This window comes from Dendrobates tinctorius, unplaced genomic scaffold (genome assembly GCF_039654945.1).
Source record: "Dendrobates tinctorius isolate UK_male_01 unplaced genomic scaffold, ASM3965494v1 ptg000020l, whole genome shotgun sequence".
Taxonomy (NCBI): domain Eukaryota; kingdom Metazoa; phylum Chordata; class Amphibia; order Anura; family Dendrobatidae; genus Dendrobates; species Dendrobates tinctorius.
In genome coordinates, this window is record NW_027361688.1 from 32,806,768 (window position 1) to 32,832,659 (window position 25,892).

The window sequence follows — 25,892 nt, forward strand, 5'->3', positions numbered from 1 at the left end:
AGCAGCTGCTACACTTAGAATAGAGCTCCTGAGTGCAGCCCTATTCAAATTGTTTACATCTGGACTCTATGGCAAAAAAGCAGCAGATCAGTGGGGACACCGCAAATTAAACCCTCACTGATCTGCTATTGACAACCTATCCTGAGAGTAGATCATCAATACCATATGCTCAAAACTATCCCTTTAAATTGTTAATATTTTAATAGAATTTATTATATTTAATATTTGTTTTATATATTTTTATAGCACCAAGCGGCAGCGATTGTTTAGTAGGGGAAAATAATTCTAATAATAATTTGAAGGTCATCTAACATTTTCAATCAAGAGAAAGCATCATTACAGCTTAGGATTTTCAATGTTTGACAATAGCATATAATAGTAGCACTCCTCCATGCAATGCCTCCATAGGAAAACAACATTTTTCACGTGTTAGAAATAATGGATCATTGACAATTTAACCAATTGTGACAAGGTAGAGAAAACTAAAAGCACTAAAAAAATCCCAACAAGGGAAACATGCAAAATACAAGTAAATTCAGCCACTCGCACTCATGATATTAGAATTACTCATGATAGATGTCACCTTAAATAAAACATATCCTATAATAAGGAAGTAAGAAACTGGTTCTACAATACTGGAAGGAAACATGGCTGCATTCTTCAGAATATAGTAACTACTGGTAGCCCTTACTGGCTAGTGATGGCTTATGCAAGATTGGGATATTCAGGGTATTATTCAGTTCCAGGCAATCGGTGCATCATGAGGAACAGAGGATCCCGTGTGCTCAGGGTGAAGACACCACCAACACACATATTACAAAGTGCGTCATCACTGTAATGGTTTTGTTTTTTCCTTATTAAGTTCTAACATTTATAATTTTGTCTAGCATGGAAAGTTAGGAAACATTGCAAATCACTTTACGAGGAGATTTATCTTCATTCATGTGGAGTACAGCTGATGGCAGTGATGGGTTAGCTCAGTACCTGTGTCTCACTTCTAGTAATGAGCGAACATGCTGGAATAAGGTGTCATCAGACCATGCTCTGGTGCTAACCGAGTGTCTTCGGCGTGCTCAAAAAATAGCCTTGAGTCCCCGCTGCTACGTGTCTCATGGCTGTTCGACAGCCACAACATATGCAGGGATAGCCTAACAAACATACAATCCCTGTATATGTTGTGGCTGTCAAACACCCACAAGACATGCAGCAGCGGGTACTCGAACATATTTTTCCGAGTACGCTGAAGACGCTTGGTTAGCACTCGAGCATGCCCAGATAACACCTTATCCCAGCACGTTCGCTCATCACTACCTCGGCGGATCGATCTGATAAGCAGAACACACAGTGGAGGAGATACGGTTGCTGATTTGACCCATCACTGCCAACATCTGTACTCCAAATGAGAACTTTCTGATATCAATGCAACTGAAGGCAGGAAAATAGCCTAAGCACAATGAGGGGTTGGAAGACACTTACATTCAATTTCATTTTTTTTTTTTTTAAGGAATGAAGACAAATCCCCCAAAAAAGTGATTTGCAAAGTTTGATAACTTTCCATGTTGGACAAAGTTATATAATAAAAAAACTAAATTTTACCTACTCTTTGCTCTTTTTTTGCAAAACAATTTGTAGTTTTGAATTATACAGTTTTTTAGCATATAACAAACTGGAAACCGGCAAAAATCTTAGTTTTGGTGAAATGGTTAAAAAAACTCAATTCCCACATTGTTTTTTTTTACATTTTCACAACAGATTGTGTTGACCTGGCAGCACGATTCTCCAGATCAGTACAATTACAGTGATCCCAAACGTATAATTAAAACCATTTAATTTGTTATGTGTTTCCATTTTCTAAGACCTATTGCTTTTTTTTTTCTTTTTTTTAATGTCTGTGTGATATCATCTTTTTTACATGAAAAGCTGATATTTATACTGGATACATTTTGGAGTCCAAATAATATTTTTATCACTTTTTATTGTATTTATTGGAGGAGGTGCACTGACCAAAACATTGCAATTCTGGAGTCTTTTTTTGTTTTCTTTACCGCGGAAAATAAATGGTTTTATATTTTGATAGATCTGATATTTTGCAGACACTGTGATACCAAATATGTGGGGTTTTTTTCTAAAAAGAAATGGCAACCCATTGGCACCCTGCAATCACATTTTGATGAGAACTCGAATGGACTCCCGGACAAGATCAAGAATCTTAAATGTTGCTGTCAGAGATTTAAGTGGTTAGTATGTGTCATGCGTCTGTGCTTTGTGGGTCGGCTTCTCTGTCTGCCGAGCTACAGCAAATACAACTTTTCTCAGGGTGTTTAGTTTCTGTTATCCTTGCTTCAGTATATTCATTTATGGAAATAAGTTAAGGGGGATTGCTGACCAAAAAAGAGGGGTGCCTTCCAGGAAATAGAGTCCAATAATAAATATATATAAAGAACCTTAAGGCATCAAATTCGTGCTCATAAGTGAAGAATGTATTGAACTTCTTCACTTATGAGCATGAATTTGGTGCCTTCAGGTATTTTCATTTACTCATTTATCTGCCCTATCACCTTTTGGGTGCGACTTTATGTAATTTCCCCCTGCTGGTATTTCCTGCTGGCGATAGTCTCATATGGATGTCAAGTCATACTGCTGCAGTTTAAGCCAGTCAATGAAAGACCATCTAGGGTTTATTCTTTCTGTTTATGTTCCCTGCACCTATTGTCTGTTTCTTTTTAGAAAGTAGGCATCATATTCTCTAACAGTACGCACTTAATCTTTATTTTGTATTTCGTGGTTTGTTTTAATCACTCTGGGGTCTCTTTCTGAAGCACACTTTACTTTCTGTAGGTAATTTGCACTCTGCTCTGTCCTCCAGGTTTTTAGGAGGAATGTGAAGCGCTCGACAGCCTTTCAGGCAGCATAGGTCCGAGTTGTCATCATCTAGTCTGTGGTTACGTCTTTCGCAGATTACGCAGGAACCACTAAGGACTGAGGGGTCAGGATCTCGAGCCTATACAGGAATCTGCAAGATCAAATGCAGTTTTTAGTGTCTGACCTATTTTCGCGAGTGATTTGCTACATTATCATAACACTGTGGTTGCTGCTGTAATCCACACCACCAAATGTGGAGCAGGTTCAGCTTCCCGAGCCCGCTCCATACACCTTCACCTGATATTGGATGTGACATTATGCCCTATGTTGGGAGGTAGATAAAGGTCTCTCCTTGATGAAACCTAGCAACTAAGTTTTACAAGCAATGCTCCCTGGGTAATGTATGCAAATTATCCCTTCTTCAAAAGCAAGTAAACTTTTTCTCTAGTGCCACTTATAGGCAGCTCCCCTGTAAGCCAACATCTGACCCATTAAAGAGCCTTGAAACGAGACTAGAAATGTTAAGACATCTATCTGTAGATGATACCTTACTACTTCTGGAGTTGAAATAGTTTCTCAGAAAGCAATGATTGTAATGCAATGATTCCCTACACCAGTTGGAAATCCTGGATACCACTGTGCGTTGCATCTAAAGCTGTTTGGCAGATGGCTATCTCTCCCCCATAGAAGTGAATGGGGGTGAGATACCAAATTGTTTTCAAGAGGGAAGATGATTGACATCAGACCTTCTCATCCCTCATGTCCTCCATATCTTATGCTTTGGGACAGTTGGGGAGGCCACCGACGCATTAGGGATCAAGTAGATCCCGACTAATCTTATGTGTGCAGGGGAACCCTAGCCCAGCCAACCAGTACCCGGCTCAGTACTACTGAGAAGCACTGATCTTTAGGGTAGCTACCTATAGGTGACACTACAGAGATAGTCTTTTCTACTGGGGGATAGCTGATTTGCAAGTAAATGCTAAGACTCAACATATTAGTTTGCGTGTACTCTTAAAGGGGTTGTCCGGACTTTTCACATAATCTCAGTGCATATCTGGGCTGCAGAATGCTGACAATAAGTAATTTACCTTCTGTGGCCAGTTTGCAGGGTTTGCTAGATATCATCTCTTGCTTGTAAGAAAACCGTCCAGGGGGGGGGTGTTCTGGCATTGAAATGAGAACTGGTCATTTCCTCCTACTCTACTAAAAACATGCCTTCTATAGCAACAACCCCATCCTCCATAGCAACAGGCCCTCCCCGACCACATGAACAAGCCTATCCCTCCTCACACAGTAGCAAATCCTCCCCCTCTAGCTGCCTCAGTGCAGAGAGCAGGACCACCCAGCTGCTCTTCCCCTAGACACACGCTGAACAGTGATCTATGGAAAGTGAAACTATTGAGGAGTAAATTACCAGTTCTCATTTCAATGCCAGAACACCCCCCCACGGACGTTTATCTTACAAGCAAGAGATGATATCTAGAAAACCCTGCAAACTGGCCACAGAAGGTAAATTACTTATTGTCAGCATTCTGCAGCCCAGATATGCACTGAGATTATGTGAAAAGCCCGGACAACCCCTTTAATGATGACTTGGAAACTGATACCAAAGAACCTAGAACTTAAATCACCTCCTACAAAATCCCTAGTAATTAGGAGTCTGATGTGTTCTGCCAGACCGGTAACTTGACCAAGGACAGCAGATGATTTGGTCAGCCACCAACCCAAGGCATTGAGGATTAATGAGAACTTTTCTTCTTCCTCGATAAACTAAGATCATGGCATCAACAAAATGAGGTTCTTTTTAGATTAAGGGACCTAAAAAGCAACCGGGACTGCTGAAAGTCATACTTCCTATTTTATGTGGCTTTGGACTATCTGGACCGGTGTGCATGCAGTCACCGCCATATTGTTGCTCACTGGAGACTGACACCACTCATAATGGACACGGAGAAGGGCGTGTATTCATCACCCATCTGGTGTATCACCAATCAAACGTCAGGAAAAAAGCCAGGATTCCTTCTGCCAAAATAATTATTGGTTCCTAAAAAATAACCCATGCATGAATTTCTTGTTCAGCTGTGAAATTATTGGACTGTCCTCCTCCAATTATACCTGTTATTATTAAAACGTTAGTAACAAGGTTATTCTGTGTATATGCCATACTCCCCCTACTCCTACAGGCCCCATAAACACCACTCCTCCCAACTTTTTCTCTGGTCAACCTCAAATAGAATTTAACAAGTTTCACTCAAAAGTATTACAGATGGAAGTCCTGTCCAACCACGTGGATCGTCGGCTTTATATGACGTTGTCAGGTGTGGTGCTTTGACCAACGATCAGATGGGGACTTGCATCTGTAACATGGGGGACCATAATACACTCGTCTGACACTAGTCTTTCACTCTATACTGTCTGTAGGTAAACTGGCACGTGTGGTGGCCACTAATCGCACCACCTCACCAGCTATAAGATTAGTCATTTATGATCATTGCTTTCTGTTGGAAATTATAAAGTGTTGCAATATACGGTAGTCTCCTCCACCACTAGCCAAGATCTAGCGTAATATTTCACGATGGAGAAACACAATGCAATTGTCAATATTTTCCGTGCATTCTTTAAAAAAAAAAACAACAACCCAATTCTTACAGATAAAATTATAAGGTGCTTGTTTTTAGGATTTTCTGTACTAATTAGGCAATGTTTAACCTACTCAAAATGTGTTGATACATCATAAAGGATCCAAAAGAGTGTCCTTTCATTATCTGTTGGAATGGTGCATGTTGGTGACCATTTTTTTTTCTTCTTTACAGTCCATTGCTCTTGACGACTTGGCGTGTGGCCTGAGTGATGTATCCTGAGGGTGGCGAAGGGGTGCCAACAAGGGTATCCAAATATAGGATCAGGGCAGCAATCTGAATCTTTGCCCCAAGTCAAGGAAAACCAAACTCGACCCTTAAGTATAGATGGAAATTGTCTGCTCTCGACCCCCTCTATTAGCCAGATTGTTGAAACTCTACAACTGATCCCCTGTCGACAGCCATTTATTTCAATGGTCGCCAAGAAATGTAAAGCAAGGTGCAACTTCCCCAGTGTTTGGAGGACTAAAGAATTTGGACCCATCTTTTATTAAGGAGATGTGAATAAATTCTTTTAAAGGGTAGATGTTAACTTACTGATCACTAAGGGTCTGGTTGCTGGGATCCACAGCAATAAAATGAACTGGGCTCTGGTACCCGGAATAAAGTTCTGAAGAGCCCTGTCTTGAACGGAACAAAGGTGCCGAAGCTCGACCTCTACTATATTCACCGTCAATGGGCCAGCTAAATATTGCTAAACGGTTGGACCCCCCAGCAATACGTAGGTTATCGCCTGTCTAATAGATAGGGGATGATTTACTGTCTTAATAATAACCCTTTAAAGAGAACCTGTCACCAGATCAAAAGTTGCCAATTCTTTCTCTCATTTTATTCCCGCTAATCCTCCGTGCATGCCATTTTTTTTTTCTAAATCTGCAACATGACTCCAGAGATATGTTTTTTTTATTTGCTGTTAATTTTGATGGTCTTTACAAAGAAGATGTGGCTCACAGGGCAGATATGCAGAGCAGCCTAAAGACACGCCCGTGAGGAAACCTGTAAATCGCTCCTGCTTGTAAAGACCATAAAAATTAACACTCAATTAAATATGCCCATATCTATGGAACTTTATGGTGTATTTTAAAAAAAAAAAGATCAAACAAAAAATGAAACACTCAGGGGAATTAAATAAGAGCAGAACCTGGCCACATTTGACCCGACGACAAGTCCTCTTTAACCCTTTCACAACTTTTGATGTACCCATGGTCAGGTAGGAGTTCCTGACCTTTGATGTGGGAGTTCCTAACCTTTGATGTATGGGTACGTCATGGCGAATAAAATCTGGTAATCACTTATGCTCCATGAAGAATGGTGTAAAAAAATAAATAAAACCAATTTATTCTGCCTCCCTAAGATCACAGTAAGGCTCGGCGCACATTTATCTTGTGCTGTACGCTGAGCGCTTACCCCCAAGTTTCTGTGTAAATCTCTACAACATGTGATTCAGGCAGAATCCCCAGCGGAGGATTCCCTATAATGAGGAACATGGAGGCACTGTGGAGGCTGTCTGGCCTATGATCCGGCAGTGTCCGTCTTTTTAAGTGTGCATAAAAGTGCGGTACGCCACAGATTTATGCACTTCTGAAAAGGACAACGCTAAACAGAGGTCAAACAGAGTCCAAAATAACTCTGCTGCCTCATTATAGTGAATGGATTGCTCTGGGTTTTCATCTGAATCACGTCATTTAGAGATTTAGATGGAAACCCTGATATAAATGCTCAGCATAGAGCGCAGGATAAATGTGAAAATGTAAAATTTGGGTCTAAAACTAAACTTTTATGGTCAAAACATATTTATTTTTTCTTCACTATCCAATGTTCTTTGACACACTTGTTCTGTCATTTTTATCATTGTACCCTTAGATTAATTCATTGAGAGGTCTAGTTTTTAAAATTGGGTCACTTATGGGGGGTTCTGCAGTTCTGGAACTTCAGGGGCTCTGCCAATATGACATGGCACCTGCAAACCATGACAACAAAATCTGCACTATAATATAGCGCTCCTTCTCTTATGAGCTTTGCATTGTCCCTCAAAAGTAGTTTTTGACCACATATGAGGTGTTAGCAGAAGAAACTGCATATCATATTTTGTTGTCCATTTTCTTCTATCATCCCTTTTGAAAATTGTCAGTCATGTCAAGTCAGGGACAAAGTTTTGAGAATTATAAGTCATGGTTTGGTTATAAAAAAAAAATGTGGCAGACTTCACAAATGTATGGTGGAAACTACTGTGGTCAGATGAGACCAAAATCAAACTTTTTGGACACCAAGGTGAATGCTATGTCTGGCGCCAAACCAATACAGCTCATCGCCCCCAAAACAACATCCCAACAGGGAAACATAATGGTGGCAGCATCATGCTGTGGGGATGTCATTCGCCAGCAGGGACAAGGAAAATGGTCTTAGTCGAGGGGAAGATGGATGATGTGAAACACCGGAATATTCTTAAGCAAAAACTTGCAAAAGCATGATGCAAAAAGCTCATAGAAACTTATCCAATGAGACTTGCAGCTATAATTGTTGCAAAAGGAGGTTCTACAAAGTACTGACTTTAGGGGGGTGAATAGTTATGCACACTGAAGATTTCAGTTATTTTGTCCTATTTGTTGCTTGCTTCACAAAAAAAAAACAAATGCTCATAGTTGAGGCATTATAGGCATGTTCTTTACATGAATTGATGCAAACCCCCCCCCCAAAAAAAAAAAACCAGTGAAATTCCAGGTTGTGAGGTAGCAAAACATGAAAAATGCCAAGGAGGTGAATACTTTTCAAGCCACTGCAAGTTCCTTGAGGGGTGTAGTTTTCAAAATGGGGCACTTGTAGCAGGGTTCCTACCATTTAGGCACATCAGGGGCTCTGCAAAAGCGACATGGCATCCGCTATATTTTCCAGCCAATTTTGCGTTCCAAAAGTCAAATGGTGCTCCTTCACTTAAGAGCCCTGCTGTGCGCCCAAACAGTAGTTATCCACCACATATGGGGTATCAGTGTATTCAGGAGAAATTACACAACAAATTATGGGGTCTACTTTCTCCTCCTACATTTATAAAGATGAAACATTTAAAAATTATGTGAAGCACTTGTGGGTTCAACACCTCTAGATAAATTCCATGAGGCTGCAGTTTCCAAAATGGGGTAACTTTGTGTGTGGGTGGCTGGATCCACTGGTTAGACACATCAAGGGCTCTGCAAATACCGCATGGCTTTCGCTATCTATTCCAGCCAATTTTGTGCTCCAAAAGTTGAATGGTGCGCCTTCTCTTCCGAGCCCTGCCCTATGCCCAATGAGTAGTTTTCCACCACATATGAGGTATCTCTGTATTCAGGAGAAACTGAACAACAAATTGTACTACCCATTTTTTTCTGTTACTCTTTTAAAAATGGCTGGATGGATTCCGAGATTTTTATCCAAGGAGCTGGAACAAAGAGTTGTTTTTTTCCCTGCAATTTATTGTCTCTTCAGGACGGAGTTCCTTTGCACCTGGAAGTTTGGTGAGCTGGCTTTTTGTTTTCTACTACACAACTGTTTTGAAAATGCAAAATTTAGCGCTAAAGCAAAATTTTTGCATGAACAAGTAAAATTTTATTTTTTTCCTTCCACAATGGATGTGATCTGTAAAAAAAAAAAATTGGGTTTGTAAATTTTGTGGATAAAATGAAAAATTGATAATACGTGAACTCTCAATCCTTCTAACTTACTAAGAAAAAAATTATGTTTTAAAAATGATGCAGATGTGAAGTAGACATGTGGAAAATGTTTTTTACTAACTATTTTGTGTGGGATAACTATCTGGCTTAAGGGTATACAAATTCAAAGTTTGAAAATTGCTAAATTTTCAGCTATTATGTCAAATTTTCATAAATAAACGCAAATCATATCCACTAAAATTTACCACTAACATGAAACTGTCACAAACAAAAACAATTCTGGGATCCGTTGAAGAGTTCCAAAGATATAAACTAATGGGGGCGTGGTTTGCAGGGGAAGGGAGCAGACCTGTTCATCAGGAGCTCCTGCAATTCCCCTATTTGAAGCGGCTTAAATCTACTAAAGGTGGAAAATTTTGTGACTTAAAACCTTTAGAACATGCCTGGATCCACCTACAAGAAGAAAGAAGCTGATATTGCTGAGAAAAATCATATGCTGGGACGAGAAAGCAGTGGAAGACCAGGCAGAGGCCTGACTTCAGCCGGAGGTAAACAAGCTGTACCTGCACCTCAAGCCAGACAAGCCTTGGTGAAGTCAGAGCCTTCCAAAGCACCTTGGATTCGTGGGACACCTGTGGGGAAGAAATCCTCCCCTAAAGCAACTCCAGTACTTGAAGACAGACCTAGGAAAGAAAGTCGGGAGATCGCAGTGAGCCCAGGTGCTGGGAGGCAGAAGAGAGGAGCCAGAGATGACTCAGCAGTTCTCACAAAGCCAAGACCTGTTGGTGGATCTACAATCAAGCAGGCAGGAGGATTAAGAGTGGAAGCGCCAGCTTTTGTTCCTTGGACACAAACAAAAAATGGATTTACAACAGAGGATGCGACTAAGGAGGAGCAGGAGACAGTGACAAGCACATGGAACCGGCCTGGGGAATCCCTAGGTCTCCGGACAGAGAGGGAGCCACCTGGAGTGCATTTTGGAGAACGGGAGCAGGAGGGGAGAGCCATGACAACAGGGAAGGAGAAAGCAGGACAAAGGAGTACACAAAAGTCTGAAAAAGTTCAGCAGACAACTGAAGGGGTAAGCAGACTCATACATTTCATTTCTACATCCCCTACTATGAAGCGGAGTACCTCTATTAAATCTTCCTATAAGAGCCCTAAAGTTACAGATCGCGTGGAAAATAGTTATGTAAGTAATGAGAAGCCATGCAATAACAAATTTAATAGAGGGGAAGATAGAGGGAATGTTCATAACAAGGAAAAATCACAGCAGTCTCTGATTACATGCTTTAATTCTTGTGAGTCTGGTCTGCAGTTAAATGGGACTAAACCTGCTCCTTCTGCTGATAAGAGTGGAGTACATATGGGACTGTTGGTTGAGGGGGGCTCTACTTCCGATCCCCAAGAATATATGGTACAAGCTAATGTAAAACTTAAAGGGGCACCCCTAAGTAAATCCTCAAAGCACCCGGAATCTTTGGTTGGGAGATCAGATAAATTGGAGGACTCTCTTTATTTATCAGAAGAACTGGAGAGTGTATATTCAGAGAAGATTTTTAAAGGGACAGATTTTTTTGAACTCAGTAAAAGTGATTATTTTAATGATGATTCTGATAAATCTTCATCCACAAATTCCTACTTGGGAGTTGATGATATACGGGGAAACTTAGAGCCTATTGAAAATTCTTTACAACAACTGGACATAGCTAAATTGGATCAGGGGAAACATGGAAAATCCTCTTCCAATTTGATAGACGAGATACCTGCATCTGACGACTATCCAACAGAGGCCTTTATGATTAGCATGTTTAAAGCTCTTCTTACATCAGTGGAACTTTTGGGGAAAGAAGATAATGCTGATATCATCTGTAATGTATCCTGTGATCCCACTCTTAAAAACATTGACCTTAAGCAATTAAATAAATCCAAAGCCTCTGAGGCTTTCATAAAAAGACTTTTTAGTGATACATTAATGATTTTGACCGACAACACCCATTCAACCTCGTCTAGAGTCTCTGATGGTCCTCTTTGTGGTCGGAAAATGAAGATCCCCTCTAATAATAAAAAATGCGAAATAACGCAACATAGAGATGTTCATATTTCCCCTACATTAACAGATTCATTAGATAAGATTCGAAAAGATATTGCTTCTCTAGAAATTCATATGGCTAACTTCGAGGATTTTAAAAGAAAAAATAATGTCAAGATCAGAGGGATTTCTGAGTCAATACACTCTTCTCAATTAAAAGATTATATATCCTCGATGATCTCTCACTTGATCCCTGACATTAATGAGAGATGTTTGGTTGAGAGAGCGTTTAGGATACGAAGGCCGCCCTCTCTGCCGCAGGGCTTAACAAGTGATATAATTGTATCCTTTTACCCCAACTGGATAAGAAGTGCGCTCCTGAGTATTTCAAAAGAGCCAAGATTTCTATCTTCCAAATACAGTCATCTGATCTTCCTCAAGGACCTTTCAAGAGAGACTTTACAAAAAAGGAAAGCGTTTGCACACACCACACGTGAACTCCGGCGAGCTGAGATACCATACACCTGGACTCTTTCTTCAACTCTTCAAGTAAAATATGCATCAAGAGTGATTCCTATTTCTTCTCCGGATGAGGGAAAGGACTTCCTCGAGTGCGCTGGAATAAGTACTCAAAAGGTTGTCCCGAGACTTTCAACGTCGAAATCGGATCTTCCTCTTGGCTGATGGTCTTGTAATTTATTTGTTGCTGTTCAATCTAGAGTTACATATAGAATTGTATAAAGAAATATTTTCCACTTTTATATAGTTTTTTTTTGAAAGAACCAATTTTTTGCCTCCGCTCAGTCCTAGGGACATCACTGGATGTCCCGGACAGGACAGGCTTTCATATTCTTTATATTCAATTTAATATGATTTTTTTTTAGGTATAGCGGTATCTATGATATATATAACGTACCTAGCTATTTAAAAAATTTTCTGAAGTATCAGGAATATAATACGTGTATTGATCTTTTTTTTTTTTTTGAGCTACCACAATTGTGTAAAATTTAACACAATATGTGTACTGTTTTTTTTTCTGACGGCTATTATAAGTATATTGATCTTTGCATTTGTATTGTAATCCTTTCTTCCTACAGGTTTTTTGCAAAAAAAGCAAAAATTGATTAGTACATTCTTTTTTTTTTTTTAAACACAAATTTTATTTCAAATTTTCAAATTTTCATAGACATTGCTTCATTTCACATGACAAGTCATTTTTCCAATAAATAGACAATAACTCAGCCTATCATCCTCCCTTCCTACCCTCTTCCTCTTACATTTTCAATGGTCTCCCCTAGCAACTTCGCACACATGTTATGTCTAGACCACTTGTAAAACACAGATTGCAAGCATCACCTCTGTAAAATATCACCACACATTTATCCTTTTTAACTCCTGTCCCTACCAGGACCTTACACCTCGCCTTCATTAGCCAACTTCAGATTCCCCAAATTGTTTTGGATGTCTTCCAGTAGGTACCATTCAGTATATTTAAAGGGCCTTACTATTCTCCTTATTTCCTCTTCATCACATTGTCTTACTATGAAAAGCCTCCATTTTTTAAAGAATTTACCCGTCAGACCCTCCTTGTTCCTTTCCGCCTCCAGCTGTTCGATTCTGAGTAAAGATTTAATCTGTCCCATCACCTCTTCCATCAACGGCACACTTCCCTCAAGCCATTTGGACAGTAGAGCCCTCTTACCTATCATAGCCACCCCATGAAACAATTTTGGTAATTTGGGCCTCTGTTCCTCTCCTCCTCTTACTACCTGTCCCTTGTTCCTATAATGAAAGATCCACAGCAATGGATCCATTTCAATTTCCACACTCCCCACTTTTTGCATTAATAATTGCAATCCTTTCCAGAATTTCTGGCTCTCTGGGCATTGCCAGATCCCATGGAACAGGTCTGTTTTTGGCAATTTACATTTGGGGCACTGAGTCACTCTGTTTATCTGTTGTGTATTTGGGATGTTAAAACCATAAATTGCTCTATGCATCAGTCTATATTGAGTGTCCCTCCAACCTTCATTAATCACCTCCTTCCTCATCTTCATCCACCCCTGTAATATCTTCTCCCCTGCTTCAGAGTCACCCAGTTGTCTTGCCCATGCTCTCCAGACTTGTTCTGGGCAGATTGGAATCAAAACCTCCCTCAAAGCTTTATATAATGCGGAGATAGAATTCTCATGTCGGTCTTTCATAATAATTCTGTCCAAGTCATTCGTCACCTGTTCCATTCTAACATCCCTCAGTTGTGACATTAGCCCCTTTTCTATCTGTTTGTATTGGAGGATTTGAAATGTGGATAGCCCATATTTTGTCACGATTTCCTGGTATGTCAGCCATCTATTTTCCACCTCATGTATTAGATCTGTCACCCTTTTTATCCCCTTGTTCTTCCATTCTGAAAATAATTTGTTGTCTCTTCCCGCTGGGAAATCTGGGAACCTCCATATATCAAGATGCTTGGATATTCTCCAAGACAACTTGAATTTTTTCCTCACTGCCTTCCAGGCCATCACCGTATCTCTACATACCAGTGAGTGTTTAATGTTCCTTGGTATGTTGGCCAATGACGTGTGTAATAGTGCCCCTAAATCCCAGGGTTTACAAAACTCACTATCCAAACGTATGTCAGAATGCCCATTTGTCTTCCTCAACCAGTCTATGGCATGTCTCATCAGGCATGCCAAATTATACCCTCTAATATTTGGCAGTTTAATGCCTCCTTGTTCCAAAGATTGCATCAATTTTTCCGTTTTAATTCTCGGTCTTTTCCCCCTCCATAGGAATGTCGAAAATGCTTTATTCAATCTATTTATGTCTGTATGTTTCAACAACATGGGGATGGTCTGCATTGGGTAGAGTAACTTTGGAAAGCACATCATTTTCAAGAGATGATTTCTACCTAGCAGAGATAACGGTAGCCCTTCCCACAACTTCAATTCCCGTTCTATTTTCTGTATCAAAGGTTTGTAGTTTAAGTCATATATCGATGCTGACGTACATCCCATCTGTATTCCTAGATATTTAAGATGTGACTTTGCTATTGGTATCCCACAGATTTCCCCCCTTGTTCCATCTGCTACCATTAGTGGCATCCTTTGCCCACAGAGAAATAGTATTTCACACTTTGTTCTGTTCAATTTAAAACCTGACAAGCTCCCAAACTCCTCTATCTGTTTTATCACTTTCGGTAGGTCCCTCTGAGGATTGTTCATGAATAATATAATATCATTCGCAAATAGCGCTGAGTGCAGTCGTTCCTTCCCAACACTAATGCCTTCGAAACAATCTCCTTCATTTAACAGTCGAGACAATGGCTCAATGGCAAGCTTAAACAGAAGGGGTGACAATGGACATCCCTGTCTAGTCCCTTTGTTCAAAGGGAAAGACTGCGACAGGAACCCGGGCGTTGCCACCCTCGCCTGAGGATTCGCGTATAATACTCCTATAAACGTACGAAAGGCTCCCTCTATCCCCATATTGTCGAGTACCGTCTCCAACCATGTCCACCCCACGCTGTCGAACGCTTTTTCAGCATCAAGCGTGACCATGGCTGGACATTCCTCCTTTCGAAGATCCCTGTGTCTAATAGCATCCATTACCAACATGGCCCTCCGCACATTTGTCACCGCTGCCCTCCCTTTAACAAACCCCGATTGTGCCGGTGAAATTAAATTTGGTATTATCTCCGCCAACCTATTGGCCATCAATTTGGCCAAGATTTTAAGATCCTGATTTATTAATGAAATTGGCCTATAGTTTGCTGGATTGTCTAGATTCTTTATCACCCTTGGGTATCAATTTTATGTACGCAGTGTTGAGATGTCCCGAAATTCCACATCCTCCCAGTATTTTATTGTACATTCTAGTCAAAACCGGCGCTATCTGCTCTCCCATTTCTTTATAAAATTCCCCATTGAACCCGTCAGGTCCCGGTGCCTTGTGTATATTCAAATCCCTTATTACCGACTGTACTTCCTCTATTGTTATATCCGCGTTCAATCTAGACAGCTCTTCCGAATTTATTTGCGAAAGTTTTATTTTTCCCAACAGATCACTTCCCCTGTCTCCCGTCTCTTCCCCCCTGCTATATAAATTCGCATAGTACTTCCCCAAAATCTCTGTAATCTCCTTTGGGTTTGAGGATTTGCTCCCGTCCGGTCTAGTCATATTAGTTATCAAGGTCATTGGTCGTCGTCCTTTCGCCAGATTGGCCAATAATTTCCCCGCTTTATTGCCAAATTTGTGTAGATCAACTTCCTGTTGTGATCGTATCAGGTCCTCTCTTTTCCCCACCCAAGAGTGAAATTCCTGTCTCGCTGCCTTCCACTCCTCTTTCGCACTTTGTGTCTTGTTTGCTAAGTACCCCGCGTATTTCTCTCTGAGGGCCTCGCTTGCGTTTTGGTATTGTTTATGAGTATGCTTTCTAAGTTTAGCTACATGTCCCATCAATCTACCTCTCAGTACTGTTTTTGCAGTTTCCCAGAACAACATTACATCCGCCGCATGTTCACTATTAGTACTGCTATAATCATCCCACCATTCGATCAGAGTTTTGGCAAATTCCTTGTCTCTAAGCAAAAACGACGGAAACCTCCACAGATAATCTGTCCCCCTCTGTATTGTATCAGTGATGTCTAAAAGCACTGGGCTATGATCCGATATCACCATATCCTCAATAACCACATCTCTAACCCTATGCATCAAAAGTTGGTCAACCAAAATGTAGTCAATCCTGGACCACGCTTCATGAGGATGTGAATAGTGAGTGTACTCCCGGTCATTTGGATGATGCAATCTCCAGCTATCTTTCAGATTTGTGTCCTCCAAAAGCTTGGCCATTAAACCTTTTACCTCTCTAATCGGCCTACCATCATCCCTACTATATCTCTTGTCTTCCCCCCTTGATACCACCGCATTAAAGTCCCCTCCAACCACCCTTTTGAGTTCCGTATCCTTTTCCAATTCCTGAGTGATGAAGTTAAAAAAAGAAGTTTGTTCATTATTGGGGGCATATATGTTATGTATACCAATTTCTCCCTGTGGACTGGAAAGCTTGATGTAGATATACCTCCCTTCCTCGTCATTGGTCTGAGACACTATCGTGTGGTTAAAATTTTTGTTGATCAAAATCATCACCCCTGCCTTGCGTCCCATGGAGCCTGACCCAACTACTTTTCCCACCCATAGTTTTTGCATACGAAAGAAATCTCCCTGGGGTAGATGAGTCTCCTGTAATAATGCTATATCCACTTTCAATCTTTTGAGGTGCCTCAATATCATCATATGTTTATGTGGTGACTTCAATCCTTTTACATTCCATGTCACTATTTTAACCATTATCCCAATTCCTCAAATATGTCAAGTCGCCATGTGGTCTTTCATATGTGTGGTGTTTTGCTTCCTTCAAGTGTTCAGTGCGCTTATGCCGTTGCATTCCCTGTACCCATCCACCCTTCCTGTATCCATTAACAATTAACAACCCCTCAACTATCCCCCCCTGTACAATCAAATGTCTCTGCACTCCCATTTTTTCTGTGATGCTCCTGGCTCCGCTATTCTCCCTCAGCCATTTAATTAAGAATTATACGTAGTCTATCCCTCATTAATTTATTACCCAACTAACCCAAACAAGGCCTTCTTGGTCAGTAGTCTAGCCAACATATAGCACCCCCTCCCTCCTTTCCCATGCATAATATTTGTCATTACTGAACCCAGAATCTTTCTTCTTCCCAGCTTTGTGGATACCTCAACATCCAACAGAGGAGTTTATCAAATAAAAATATAAATGCGAAAGAAACCCGATCCCCCCCAGATATTAGTACTCCCCTACCCCTACCCCTTAGAGTAAGCAAAACCCCAATATCAATAACATCTGGAGAGACGAGAGGAACCAGTAAGAAGAGGCCACTTCAACCCCCACTATCCGTCAATCTCTCCTCTCATAAATCCCTCAGTTCAGTCTTCAAACCTACTCCCCAGAGTCTCTCTCAAGGCACTCCCCTGCCCTGGTTTCCTGACTTGTGTGACGGCGATCTTCGTGCCTTAGGGTTCTCCATGTGAGGCTCCTTCCCTTCCTCTCTCCTTTCAGTCCATTCGTTCCAGCCCTCCTCCCGAACCTCCCCTTCCCTCTCCCCGTGTCGACCACCCCTCCTCTCCGGAGATTCACTTGTCAGGTTTCTGTCCTCCATCTCCTCCATCCATCTCTCCGCCTCTCTCAAGTCCTTTGTCACAAAAAAAGATCCATTTCGTTTTGTCACTCTCAGAAGAGCAGGGTAGAGTAGTTGAAACTTTATACCCTTGCGGTACAGTGTGGTGCATATCTTGCTGAAGGACTTCCTTTTCCGGGTGACCTCTGCCGAATAATCCCCAAAGATCAATATTTTATGTCCTTGAAGAGACAGTGGGGTCCTTCGTCCTCTAAATGCTCGCAACAACTCTTCTTTGTCCTTGTATTCCAAATATTTTATTATGACTTGGCGCGGTCTGGCTGTTCCAGTCACCCCTGCATTACCCTCCTTCCCGTCCGCTCCCCATGCGCTCGTGTTTTCTCTTACAGGTCCCACTCTGTGCGCTCTTTCCACTCTGCATCTGTGTGTCAGGCCCAGCGCCTTGGGAAGCTCTGCTTCACAAATGTTATCCAGCTGCCGCATGGTTATTGATTCCGGTAACCCCACCAGTCTTAAGTTGCTTCTCCTGGACCGGTTTTCTAGATCTTCCAGTTTGTCTTTCATAGCCTGGGAACCCTCCTCCATCTCCTTCATTTTCCCCTTTAACGTTGTCACCTCATCCTCTGTATTAGATAATCTTTGTTCCAGCTCTGCCACTCTGGCTCCCTGCTGTGTGATCTGTTCTTTAATGGGGGATAGCGCCACCCCCACCATGGCCTCCAGGGACTCCTTTATCTTGTCTGCCAGGTGTGCTGCCACTGCTCCTGCCAGGCGATCATAGTCTATGAGCACGTCCGTTAACTGACTGCTCTGCTGGGCTGCCGGCTGCTCATGCTGCCTTCTCCCCTCCTCCTCCATCAGGCTCTGCTCACCTCCCTTCAGACCGCTGTATCCCGCGTCTGCCGCGCCCGCCGCCATTTTGAGATCTCGTGCTGCGTGGTCTTACCCAGCAGCTCCTGGCTTTAAATGCTTGCCGCCGCTCCGGAGAAGGTACCGCTCCATATACCGGCGTCTCCTACTACTTATCCCTCACTTCCCGCTGTCTCCCGCAGCCTTGGGGTGATCTTTGTCGGTCTTTGTAGCTGAGGGGAGCGCGGAGCTCTGTCTCCTGCGTCCTCACATCACAGCGCCGGAACCGGAAGTTTAGTACATTCTTACAGACATAGGTACTTAGAGTTGAATAGCATACAATTTGCTTTGCGATTTGTTACACTACTTGTACAACACGTATGTTTGCCTGTCTAATTCCCCACTTTGTGGGGTATCCCTGTCTTTACAGGGATTATGTTTTCCCTACCCTAATCCCTTCGTTTTGTTCTGTACCCTTTTCCCCTTCCCTCAAAAAATTCTAAAATTAATAAAAAATATTGAAACACAAAGATATAAACTAATAAAGTGACAGTGGTCACAACTGAGAAAATTGGCTGGGGAGTGAAGGGGTTAAGCATACTGTTGGAAAAAATGTGCTCCCTCTGCACCCATATGGACTAAGGCCTGTTTCACACTTCCGTTTTTGTGTCCGCCAAACGGATCCGTTTCCGTTTTTTTGACGGAAACTGATGCAAACGGATCCGTTTTTTTAAAAACGGATCCGTTTTTTTGACGGATCCGCGGTAACCGTAAAGGAAGTCTATGGGACAAAAAAAACGGATCCTGCAAAAAATGGCGGATCCGTTTTTTTACGGAAAACAACGGATTTTGACGGATTTGAAAAAACGGAAGTGTGAAACAGGCTTAACAGATCACTTTGGCTCCATGTACTGTATGTATGTGTCATACATATGGTACATGTACTTCCTTTTTTCTTTTGCCATCTATGTTTCCACTAAATTATGAAATGCTCTCTTATATTTCCTTATTGTTTTACAGAATTTCTGACACAGAACACTTGGCTTTATAGGTATGACAATGATATGTTGCATTTACTGTGCTTTTACCAATAAGTCTTAAAAAAAAACCTGGACATTTCAAGGATTTCCATGCTTATATACAGTATATACACACTAACATATATTTGGCACGTCACCATAGAATCATCTACCCACATCGGATGAACACAAAACTGCAACTTCCTCATCATAAATGTGGTATTGTAAGGCCTCTTTCACACTTCAGTTTTTTTTGCATCAGTTAAAATCCGCCAAAAAGGCAGAGAAGCGGATCCGTTGTGAACTGATGTGAACGGATGCCACAGGATCCGTTTTTAGACGGATCCTGAAAATGAAAGAAAACGCTGGGAGAGAGAGAGAGAGAGAGAGAGAGAGAGAGAGACCGGCACCCAGAAAGAATTTCGGGTTAAATCAGTCTCTGGAGGATCCGCCAGAAAAAAAAACGTTGCAAGCTCCGTTTTGAAATCTTTGAGGATGGTGACGGACAGCAACTTTTGGCGGATCCTCAAAAAAAACGGATGTAACGGACGGCAATCCGTCACAATCCGCCATTAATGTAAGTCAATGGGGGAAAAAACGGATCCTCAAAAGAAAACTGAGGATCCGTTTTTTTTAAAACCTGGCGGATTGTGACTGATTGTAAAAAACGGAAGTGTGAAAGAGGCCTAATGTACACTTCTTTATTTTAACAAATGTGTTGTGGACATGGTTTTTATTAATATCTCAAATATTTATTAATATATAAAAATTTTAGGATGCATCACTCTTGAAATTGCTAAGATATTGAGACGTAATCCAAGAACCACCACAGTTTTGTTGCAAAATGTCAAGAGTCGCACAAGATATGTTGAGAAGATGCCAAAGATTTGAGAAGGATCAAACATGAAGATACCAGGAAGTCATTATCCTCTAGTGCTGTCATATTCCAGAACGACAACCTTCCTGGAGGCCCAGAAGTACAAGGTGTTCAGTGCTCAGAGACCTGGCCAAGGTACAGAAGGTGGAAACCCGACCAGAACTGAGCAAAACACAGAAGTAGAAATGTCGAGACTGGGCCAAGAAATATCTGAAGAAAAATTTTTCAAAGGTCTTATGGATTGATGAGATGAGAGTGACTCTTGACGGGGCTTATTCAACTGCTCCCCCCCTCCCTGTCTTGCTCTACACAAGAAGAAATGCGTAGAGCAAGACAGGGAGGGGGGAGCAAGTGAATAAGCCCCGCCCAGGAGACCGGACAGCGGCAGTTTACATACATCTGAACCGATATAAACAAGGTATTTATGCATGAAAGGTGCGGGGTCAGGGGGAAGCAAAAGTACTAAGAGAATCCTTATGTGACACACAATTGAATGATATCATTATGTGATATCGCAAAAAAGGGGTGACAGATTCCCTTTAAGCACTGGCACAGGAAGATGTCTGAATCTTTAAAGAAGCCATGATTTTTATGCAGGACAATGCACCACTGCAGCATAAAAGTCTCTACTGCTTGGCTGCCAGTAAAGGCCTTATAGATGAAAGAATAATGGTCCCTTCCTCACTTAACCTAAACCCTATAGAGAACTTGTGGACCCTTCTTAAACAGGAGTTTAAGGTGAAAGGTATCACGCTTACCCTTATCTGCAGGAGTGTAGTGTGACTGGTCAGCGGTCCCGGCGTTGGGGAAGGAACTCAGACCACGGGGCTGTCAGAGGAACCAGTGCAGGAGCACAGCTTGGGAGGTCGCAGGACCTGTGGAGGGGGCGGAGCGCTTGCAGAAGCACTCAGAGGCTGCAGGACCTAGCACCACGTGACCTGTGACGTCAGAGGGGGCGGAGCTTATCGCAGGGACGCTGAAGTGACAGGCAGAGGGCTCAGAGAGCCAGGGGTTTATACAGTAGCGATAGTCAGGCAATCCAGAAGTCATACACAGGAGAATCAATGCGGTACAGAGTCAGGCAGAGCAAGAATGGTCAGGGAAGCAGGAGGTCAGACACGGGTCGGGCTGCACAGTACAAAATCAGAAAGTCAGAGAGTAGTCAAGGGGAGCCAAAGGTCAGAACACGGGTCGAGCAGGACGGTACCAAATCAGGAAGCCAAGAGACAAAAACCAAAATCCAGACCAGGTCATACACACCACAAACACGGAAACAGGCGAGAGGCACTTAGTAAAGGCAGGGTCGGACACACTCAAGTATGAAGTATAAACGACAGGGAAGGTTGCTCGCCTGTGGTCATAAATACCCTCCCTGAGACCAAAGAGAGGCTCCAACCATTAACCCTTCACTTGTCAGACCAAAATTCCAGATACCATGACAAAAGGGAACAGTCACCTCTCTCAACAGTGTCCTGGAGGCTGTGGTTGAAAAAAAAGTTGATAGTCAACAGATTAAGAAACTGACAGACTCCATAGATGGAGTTGAACCTTTTGGATTGATTGACAGCTCTGTAGTTGTTAATAATATAATCATCAAAAATACAAATTGCCCAATTGTGCAAACAGTGTAGTCCGCTAGAATGTTGGAGCTTTCTCTGATGTGCTCAGCTGACAGCTGCTAAAGGTTGCTTTCTGCTCAAGAAACAATTGGTTCCACTTTGATTTGAAGGGCTATAGTACAGGTGTCTTCCTGGCAATTAATGTAGGATACTGTCATCACATAGTTTGACTTGACCCTAACAGCTCAACTTTGGATGGATAGGTAAAAATTAAGCAATGTTCTCTGTACTGCTCTTATCCCTCAGAGATTAAACCCTAGTAATGCATCTGTAAGAGACCAAATCCCTTTGGCCATCTGACTCATTTATGAGCACCTCACTCTGTTAGGAATGTCTGTCCATATAGGGGGAGGAAAAGATCTGCTATATTTATGCATATGCACTATCTAACAAGGAATTGCTCTCTGGAGAAAGTGGTTAAATCATCCAGAAAGCTCATGTCCCTGTTCAACTTGTCACGTTGCGCTACCCTATGCACTGCGGTCACCGCTCTGCACTCCCCAGTGTTGGGCTGTCTTGCTGAGCTGCCTCTTACAGCATTTCCAACATTGCTGTATCCTCCTGCTGTTGATGAATCTCCTCCTTGCTATAGGGAGACACGTCCAGATTCTGCAGGAACTTAACCCCAAGCAGTAGGGGGTTTATTAGGCGACTACTCCCACCACTCCTTGCCTGATCTAAGGTTCTAGTTCAGTTCCTGTCTAGTTTTCTGTGAGGTGCTTTCTTGCATTGTCTCTCCTGTTTTCTGACCCGGCTAGCCTACTTGTTTATCCTGATCTCTCCGCTCCTGACCTCAACTACGTATATTGAACATGTGCTGCCTACACTGACCTCTGATTGTCTGACCACATCTTTGCTTTGTCCATCTGCACTTCGTACCCATGTCGCCGACCCTCTGTTTGGTACATTAGCGGTTACTGATTAGTGCAAGCCCCGCGAGACCTGGCACCGGAGGTGAGTATAAGTCTAGTTTTTCTACTCATAGTTACATAGGTTGAAAAAAGTCCTAGGTCCATCATGTTCAAAATTTTTTATGGGGGAATATTGTAATTGACAAGGAGTTGTCCTAGTAGTGGACAACCCCTTTAATTTGATTGATATCACTTTTGAGGAGGAGAGAATTCCCACTGGGGCTGCTGCTGCTGAAGAATAACTAGGAATGAGTATGTGGTCTGGCCATGAAAAACAAAGATAGAACATGCAAGAAAAAAAATGATGTCCGAATCAGTTGTTTTAAAGAATCTAAACTAAAGGGATTGTCGGAACTTTTACATTGCCTATGTGGTACCCCATAAAGTGGCCATGTCCATGGGATACCGGATGAATAGTGTGATTTCTGTGTAAACTGTATGTTGTAACATATTGTAGGAACTGCTGACAGGCAGCATAAAAACAGAGGTTTGTTAATGTGACTCGGCTCTGCTTGGTATTCAGTAGCTTCTGGAAAGAGCTGTAACAAACTCCCCGTCAGCCAAAGTCTGGAGGTAACTCCTGTGGGGTAGCAAGAACTGCGTTGGGTGTAAGGGATGAGCCATTATAAGAGTGGAGTAAGAAGAAGGAAGATTGCAGAAGGAGTTTCCTCCCCCTGACTGCTGGATCTAAAAGGGACCAATAAAAGAAGGTGAACTGACAGCCTTCATATTAGGAAGATTACACCTCTGAGACAAAAAACTGCCTCAAAGCAGAAGCATAGCTCAGCCCTATGGAAGGAATACACTGCTTTGATGAAACCAGTGTCCCATAGAGATCTGCCTGTCCACATATATGAGTTAATCTTCAAATATGAGTGTAAACTTGAACACCAATTACCTACTGTATTTGTATAACATCATTCTCCAGAATACCTTTTACGATGTGTGCAAATTTGGGATTCGCCATCGGCCCTATGTCCAGGAGCTCATCTTAAACTGTCTGATACATATCTGGCGCAGAAAAAAAACTATCTCCCATTGTTATATCTATTTTCCTTTTATATATTGTAAAACTTTGTGTGTAATTGAGGAGGGAAGGAGACTCATTATGACAGAAAGCTGGGCCACCGTGAGACGCATTATAGACCACCAGGAGCCCAACCTTCTGATGTACACAACATGAGGTTACCACACTTAGCCTTAGGATAGGTCATAATTGTCTGATTGGTGAGGGTGAGACAATCGGCACCCCCCACTGATCAGCTGTTCCCGATTTCAGTGGTGGCTGGAACTGGTCTGTAACGGAGCTGCACTGCTTTCAACAGAATAGTGGCCACGCTCGGGTACTGCATCTCCCCCTTATTGAATTGAATCGAGTACCTGGCCGCGGCCACTATACAGTCAACAGAGATGTACTGTGCAGCTCCACAATTGAGCAGGTGGATTGGTGGGGTGCCCGGTGTCGCACTCCCACCAATCAGTTATTAATGACCTATCTAAGGATATGCAGTCGGTGGGGGTGCAGAATGTCGCACCCCTACCGATCAGATTGATCGATGTAAAAGTCCCGGAAAACCTCTTTAATACAGAATTTTGGACCTCTGCCTGCACAAAAGCCGTATAACATATCTTCTGGTGTGGTGCCTGCGGTGAAGCAACAATAATTACATTTGCTTCCCAGGATAATATCACCATCATTAGATAAAGGAGATCTGGATAATGTCATGATATTAATAGATTGCTAATAATACATTTTGAAACTACTCGCCATACTTGGCTTTTTATGGAAGGGCTTGAACTACATAATTACCTGATAAAATGAGGAAACTCGATTTCGAGAAGGTTGAACACGGATTTCCCCATAGCCTCAGGGTGAAGAGAACACAAAGGAGTCACCATTAGAGATGACAAAACATCTCCGCTAGGTACGTTCTGTACCGTAATGTGTGTTAAACACATAAATTATGTGTTCTATGGCAACAAGTCTCTAATAAAGGCAAAAAAGCGAGGGCTGCCAAAATCGTGCGGGTTGTTTTTCCTCACACGTGAAAAATGGTCCACGTGCCAGTCTAATCTGTGGTCCATCGGTGAGTTTTTTGCAATCTTTTGATGCAACCATTTTTTTTTTTGTATGAAAAATAACAAAAACATTTCTCCTATCCTACTCTTGGTACACAAAACGGATCAAAGTAGGGCTTGTCTTATTTTTCTAAATAATCGATCAATAACAAAAAAAAAACAGGCCATGACCCATTTTCAATCAGTCAAAATAATAGGACATGTACCAAAAAAAAACCCCTGATGTGTCAGCCTGAAAGGTATGCTCATACTGAGGGCTTTTGAGAATTTTTTAAAACAGAAACTGAGCGAAAACTCTCAAAATCTTCTTCAAAACCTCACCAAAATGTCCCCAAGGCTATATTCACACATTTTATTTTTATTTTTTACTGCAAATCCACTACAAACTTCTACACAACATTTATTATTCAATTCTATGGGAAGTCATATGAGAAGATTTTTTATTCCTGAAAACATTTTCAAAAACGTATAGAGATAAAAAAAAAAAAAAGCAAAAACAAAAGCGTATATCACTTCTTTCAAGCGGATCCTAATGGAATCTGCTCCATACAAGGCGCCATCCAATCAAAACGTTGCAAAATCCCCAAATTTTAAAAATTATTCATAAACAATTTAGGAATGGAAAAACTCCTACAAAAAAATCTCCAAAAACAAAAACATGAGAGTTTCCTAAAGTAGCGGAAAAAAAAAGCAAAAAAATAAAAACACACTTTACTTAGAGGACGCTGAAAGAAAAGTGGCTTGGAAAACCCAATAAAAAATCCACTAGCTAAAAACCAATGTTCAACATTTATGGTTTTTACATGTGCCATTTTTGCTTTCTTTTAGCATTTATTTTCAGGTGGGTTCCGCTCGATGCCCGTCGGATCATGCTCGATTCCCAGCTGTTTAACCTTTTAAATGACATGGTGATGAGTGACCATTGCATTGAACTGGTCGACAGGGCTTCCCTCAGTGACCCCCATTGGGCACCCACAACGTGACTGCAGCAAACTGATGAGTTGTTTTACTGCGGGGCCAAATTTGGGCTTTTGCTTTGGATTTTATGAATTTCTATTGTATCTTTCATTCAGGCTTCGGCATAGAAATCCATGTGAATGCCAACCACAGAGGCTTTGGCCTCAGTTCAACATTTACGCTTTTTTATATTGCTATTAATATGCGATTTAGGTTGGT

General features: G+C 41.8%; 1 long non-coding RNA gene across 2 annotated transcripts in view; it reads right to left on the reverse strand.

Moving 5' to 3' along the window:
• Positions 1 to 25,892, reverse strand: part of LOC141083613 (uncharacterized) — a 194,235-nt gene that overhangs the window by 117,028 nt on the left and 51,315 nt on the right. Inside the window, exon 4 of one of the 2 annotated variants that reach the window (XR_012230771.1) lies at positions 1,280 to 3,013. The exons of the other annotated variant lie outside the window; for it this stretch is intronic. This is a non-coding gene — a long non-coding RNA (uncharacterized lncRNA). Of the gene's footprint in view, positions 1 to 1,279; positions 3,014 to 25,892 lie in introns of those variants that run through there. 2 annotated transcript variants of the gene reach the window in all.